General features: G+C 37.0%; 1 protein-coding gene across 1 annotated transcript in view; it reads right to left on the bottom strand.

The window, feature by feature from the left end:
• LOC107655778 (polyhomeotic-like protein 2) overlaps positions 1-5205 on the bottom strand; it is a 34014-nt gene extending 28809 nt beyond the window's left edge. Inside the window, exon 1 of the mRNA XM_016443359.1 lies at positions 5124-5205. The gene's annotated coding sequence lies outside the window, so the exon portion shown is untranslated. The remainder of the gene's footprint in view (positions 1-5123) is intronic.
• Between the last annotated feature and the right edge of the window lie 340 nt (positions 5206-5545).

The following is a 5545-nucleotide window of genomic DNA, read 5'->3' as shown; positions in this document are numbered from 1 at the left end:
TATATATTGTCATATATATATATTATATTTTATAATAGTTGTATTTTTTATTTGATTTATATTTTATATACTTTGTGTTTTTGTTTATAATTATTTTACAAACGTATTTATAAAAGTAACTTTTATTTCAATTTTTTACATTTCTTAATTATCTTTATTTTATTTTAGATAACTAACTTTGAAAACCTGGCACTGAAAAAAGTAAATGGTTTGAATTTTAGGGGGAAAAAATCAGACTGATGCCGATAAATTAACATGATGGATATGAAATGGTCATCTATAAACTGATGATTCTTACACTAAGTACAAATTGTACTGTTTAAATTAATTGAAATCAAGCATCAATCTGTATCCATTATGTTGTATAATATTCAACTTCAATTAATATTTTATTCATATACTGCTTTTTACAATACACATTGTTTCAGAGCAGCTTTACAGAAAATCATGATGTTAATGTTTATAATATCTTAATATCTTCATGCCTTATAGTCACATTTAGCAGATTAGAGTTGGGCGATAATTAGTGCTGGGCGGTATGACCAAAAATTTATATCACGGTATTTTTCAAAATTATACCGGTTTCACGGTACATGGCGGTATTTTTTTTTACTGATTGAGAGAGGAAATACTGCAGTATATTGACTTAGAATGCCATGATGAGTGAATATTGTCAAAAAATACCACACTAAATAGTGACTAAACACGACCCATTTTAATACGTTAACCAGGAGTCACTCTCATATATAATCGCGGCATCGTCTGATAAAATCAACATGCATCTATCTACACGGTTGTTTTGGCTATATTACTTTTTTGTCTCATGCAGCGCACTGCCTGCGTCTGAGTAACAAACTAAAAAAAACAACAAACTAAAAAGTGCATGTGATATTAACAGACGAACTACGCTCATATTTATAATTCCAAACAATCAGTAAGTGACAGGTGCTAGGAAACACTGTTTTATTACTCATTTGTTGACGAGTCGGCTGCGGTGCGGCCAACTGAATGCACTGCTTCTCTCGGAACTTTCACACTTGTCACACACGTAACACATACAGCTGTTCCCTCACCACAGTGCAACAGTGAAAAGGGACCCCTTTCAAACAGTGTCGCGTTCCGAACGTTGTTTAAGCGACATACACACCGGTATTGCGGTATTTTAAAAATTAATATCATAACAAAAATAAACACCGGTATTCGGTATGAACCGGTATAACACCCAGCACTAGCGATAATATACTTTATATTTTTAAGCGATACAAGCAATCAAGCCATTGAGATATGCACGCCATACTATATAGCCTGAACAACAAATCACAGCCATAGAACACTTGCTGGTGGGCTTTACTTGACTAATGGCAGCGTACAACAGTGAAAAGTCTCACTGTAACCCTTTTTCACCTTTTTTCTATCTTGCTCTCTTTTCTTTCTCCTCTGAGACTCAGTTAATTGGTGTCCCTTTGGTACCCCATTCTGTGGCAGTAGAGCCACTACAGCCCCAGACAGACATTCCCAAGTGACTCTGTTTCCCTCAGCAGAGCCACAGCATCAAATGCAGCGGAGATGGATTAACTCTCCCTAAGAAGGCTTTGAATATAGTACACTGATGATGACCACTAAGATGGGTTACTGAGGGGTCCCCTCATACTTATTAATGGGAAGGAGGATATGAATGTCAGTAATGAGCACCTCTGGAACCGCAAACCTTATTATGATTGTAAAAAAAGAATAATGATGTTGGCATTGGTTGTTAGGCGTTCATTGATTTATTCTTGGCTAGTGTAGTTTTGGTTATTTATCTCCTTCATAAACATTTAAATTAAAGGTGCACTGACTACATAATAAGATCACATGACCAGCCAAATACTACTAACTTTGTCTTATTGAACATTTTCCCCTATAATTGGACATTTTTGTAGGAATTAATTACGGTGCATGCAAATTCTACAGTAACTGAACATTTTTGCTTTTGCCTGATGTTACATGTACATGCATGTTTCAATGGTGAGAAATTGCACTTTTAGTAATAAAAATAATTCTCAGAGTTGCTCCAGGCAGCTCTTTTTAAAAGTCCTACTTTAGATGCCAATATTCATACCTTTGAATTCAAATCGTCCTGCAAGGAAAAAAAAGTAGTTTGTGGAAAAACACTTTTTTTTTTGTTACGGAAAGAACATGAGCTGATTTTTCAAACACTTGCCCAAAATCATTAGCTGAAACTCTCAGCCAATGATTTTGGGTAAGTGTTTGAAAAATCAGCTCATGTTCTTTCCGTAGAACATTTGTTGTCTTAAGTGTCACAGTGCTACAAAGCAGAACACCTCTGTGGCTAGCCTGGAGAATGTAGACATCAGCACATGAACACACCGCTGTCATTGATGCAGCCCACAGTGAACATCATGTGGACACCTAGACTTGTCAGTAAATTTGGGAGCACATAAGTTACATTTCGACTTCTTTAATTAAGCTGGCGATCATATCTACTGGGACAGCATGGACTTTGCAAACCCACAATTTTAGCCAGGTAAACACACGTTTAAATGCACACTGAGAGATCCGTCTTTGACACTGGGTTAAAACTGAGACACTCAAAGCCCTAATTCCTTCAAGTAATCGGCACGTTAGAGTAAGTGCACACAATCAGGCTCCCAGTGCAATTAACCTTCAGTCCCACTCACAAGAATTCTGGGTCACTGCACAAAGGAGAGAAGATGGTTTATTTAATAAAAGCACTTTAACAGACAGCTTGAGAAAAAGCTTCTGGATTAAAGTATGGGTGGATGGGCAGACAGATTCTTTCACATAGACTATTTGCTAAGACAAGCATCGCTATTGTTATTACTCATATTAGTTGTGCTATGGATGTAAATGATACCTCAAATTATGTGTCTTGTTGGGAAGAAGTTTGCTATTTTCTAAAGAGACTAACAATTTACATCTGTCAGACAAAAAAAATACAAAAGGCACTCAAGCCATATGTAGAGACTACAAAGAATATCGCGAAACCAGTATGAATCCACCTAGTGAAAGCCTAGAAATTAGGGTTGTGACGGTGAAGAAATTTTCCCCCCGGTTAATCGACGTGTGACAACACCATTGTTCGTTTTTAGTTCGTTTTAATTTTCCCTCTTTTCCTCGCTTTCCTTCGCTTTTAAATAGCTTAAAATCACCGTGCACATTTTACCTTCACTTTCGAATTACTATCGAATTACTATTTCGAATTATTTATCAGTTCGGTGTCAATTATAAGGCAGGCTATGCCTAATTTAAAATAACAAATAACTTACATAAAGTTTAAATAGGTAGGCCTATACAAAACTGAAAATAGGCTAAGTAAACGTATAATATATAACCAAATAAGAAACGTAGAACGTTTATTAGCAAAACGAGTTTCGGCACGCTGCATTGAGCAGCCGCGTTCGGTTTTTAATTGTAGTGTCTGTTCTTTTACTGAACTAAATTATTTTTATTACTATAAAAAATCTAAACGACGGTGGGGGTCGGTGCCGCGGTGGGCAAGTGACATAACCGGTGTTGCGGCTTAACACTGGTATCACCGTCAGCACCGTCTATCGCGGCAAGCCTACTAGAAATGATCCCAAACATGCTAGCATCATAGTGGTGAGTTTTGCATGGTGAAGCAGCTCTCACATTAGTTTAAATTCATTGTGTTGAATCTGTGAGTTTAATTTTATAATCTTGTACACTGGTTTTATTTACTTTAGAACAACTAGTCAGAACAACACAACACTGTCCTCTGGAACTGCAAACCTTATTATGATTGTAAAAGCAGAATAATGATGTTGGCATTGGTTGTTAGGTGTTCATTGATTTATTCTTTCATCTGGTTAGCCTAGTTTTGTTTATTTATCTCCTTAAATAAAAACATCACCATTTAAATTCAAGGTGCACTGAGTAATTTATTATCTTTATTTCATTTATTTAAATTAATGTATACTCATGAGACGATTCTAGTTATATATTAGCCTATTAAAAGATTTTTCAGTCTCATTTGTCAAATTTGTTGCTTTGAATTTATATGTGTAATTTTATAATCTTGCTCACTAATTTTAGTCTCAACAACTAATCAGAATTTAAATAAAACTGTCCCATCAGAGATTGATAGAAGTGCTGAGGCAAGTGATATACAAGTCAATATATACAAGTGGGACTAAATGCTATGCTTTACACCATGTGAAACTGGTTCATTTACTGTGACAACAAAAGGTCCAAACACACCTACCATAAGTTATCAACAAAGTAATCAAAATAATGTGAGTGTGTTTGTTTTAAAGGCAAACAACCTGAACCAAGTGGCAGCATAATAATTCCATGAGGCAGAAGGGAATTTTACATGTTTGGGAATCTGCAGATCAGAACATTCTGGATTTAATACGATGCAGAAGTTTTGTTTTTTTTTGTCACAGGATCTGGTTTGGATTGATTTGCGCCTCTCGTTCTAATCCAGCTGTGTTGTTATTTGGCTGAATCACCAACTTGGAAGTGCTAAAGAGAAGAGCAGTTTAAACATACGCACATGTACACAATCATCCAATTGCACTGTGGTCTGGTGCACTCATTCACATGGTATCCATTCTATATAATCTGGCCTAATGTGGGTCACATGGAATGCCAAGGGCACAATGACCCGGCCCTGACCCCATGAGATGCACATACATATATTGTATTTGGCATGAAGGAAACTGACCTTCAAAGGAATATGCTTTAGATGGACAGTTTTGTAACCAATTCTTTATCCTGTCGAAAAGGCTGATAATTTTTCTACCATCCTTTGGATTTGGAGTTAATCTAAAGTAAGTGATGTTATGCATTCAAGCTTATCGTTATACACAAGAATGGCAGGTTTTGTGTAACGAAATAGGATTGTTGTCTAAACAATAGTGTATTTTGTCTATATAGGTTTGCCAACAGCAAGCCAGTGCCCTCACATCCACATTGTTGTCCCTCGAGCTGTCAGATCTGGGCTGGCTGGCTTTGAAACAGGTCTGGAAGCATGCAGTAAAAAAGTGAACACATTCCCTCTCCCTAATTCCTTCCCTCCTTGTTTAAGAACCACGAGAAGGAAGGAATTTCACAACATGCACATAAATAATGCCTACCTTACACTTTGGCTTTGCCTTTTTTTCCTAGGATTGGATTACGTCCTGCTTTCCTGCTATCCTACACCATTTCTGGGTTGTGTTTGTGCTGTAAGCTTTACCGCAGAGCAAAGAGAGAGAAAGTAAGTAGGGGGGGAATCTAGGCATTAGCATTCCAAAGGCCACATGTGACACAGCCTCAGCCAATCACAGGACGGCATGCTTTCATGACCCTCCCCCTTCTTCCTAAATCCCTCCCCTGCTTCTTGTTCTGTCAGTCTACCTGCACCATGGCAACACAAAGGGCTTCAATTCCTCTCTTGAATTTCATGGCGGCTCGCTTAAAATGCATGCTGAAAAGTTTACTGACGCAAGCGAGATGTGTATGAACGATGCCTTCAATAATGGTCTGTTTGCTTAAAATAATCTGCAAGTGAATTGTT

Source organism: Sinocyclocheilus anshuiensis, unplaced genomic scaffold (assembly GCF_001515605.1).
Source record: "Sinocyclocheilus anshuiensis isolate Anshui unplaced genomic scaffold, SAMN03320099.WGS_v1.1 scaffold1575, whole genome shotgun sequence".
In the NCBI taxonomy this organism is placed as follows: domain Eukaryota; kingdom Metazoa; phylum Chordata; class Actinopteri; order Cypriniformes; family Cyprinidae; genus Sinocyclocheilus; species Sinocyclocheilus anshuiensis.
This window is presented reverse-complemented; position numbering and strand designations above follow the sequence as displayed.